Consider the following 741-nt stretch of genomic DNA (forward strand, 5'->3'; position numbering starts at 1 on the left):
ACGTGGCATGCCACGTGGCACTTGACATGTAAAAAAGTTATTTATAATCAAAATAGTCCTTGAAAGTTCAGACGTAAGTTATTTTCATCTCTGAAATTTAAAAAATTAATCAAATTAGTCCTTATATAATTTTTTTATTTTTTCTTGATAATATTAAATTTAAAATATTTTTTGATACTACTAATTTTAATAAAAATGTAATTGACAATAAAAAAAATTAGCAATTGTATCTTTTCTTCTTAAAAAGTTTTTCAATAAAATTATCTCTCTCCTTTAATTCTTGTCAAAATCTCTCTTATTCTTTTCTATTCTAAAACCTTTTCTATTCTATTATTAAGAAGAACTTAAAGCTTAATGTTCCTTAGTATTTTCTTACATTTTGCTTTAGGAATGTTCCTTATATATATACTCAAAATTGAAATGTATGTATTTGTTAATCTAAATAAAGTTATATGCTTAAAACCAAAATTTATATATGTTAACCTAAACAAAGTTAATAAAAATTTATATATCTTTTTTTTTTATTACGGTATTACTTTCATTTATGTTAACATACATAAGTTTTGATTTTGACCATATAACTTTGTTTAGGTTAACAAATATCTACATTTCAATTTTGAGTATATATATATATATAATGTAAGAAAAAGGTTTTAGAATAGAAAAGAATAAGAGAGATTTTGACAAGAATTAAAGGAGAGAGATAATTTTATTGAAAAAAATTTTAAGAAGAAAAGATAC

This window comes from Arachis ipaensis, chromosome B01 (genome assembly GCF_000816755.2).
Source record: "Arachis ipaensis cultivar K30076 chromosome B01, Araip1.1, whole genome shotgun sequence".
In the NCBI taxonomy this organism is placed as follows: Eukaryota; Viridiplantae; Streptophyta; class Magnoliopsida; order Fabales; family Fabaceae; genus Arachis; species Arachis ipaensis.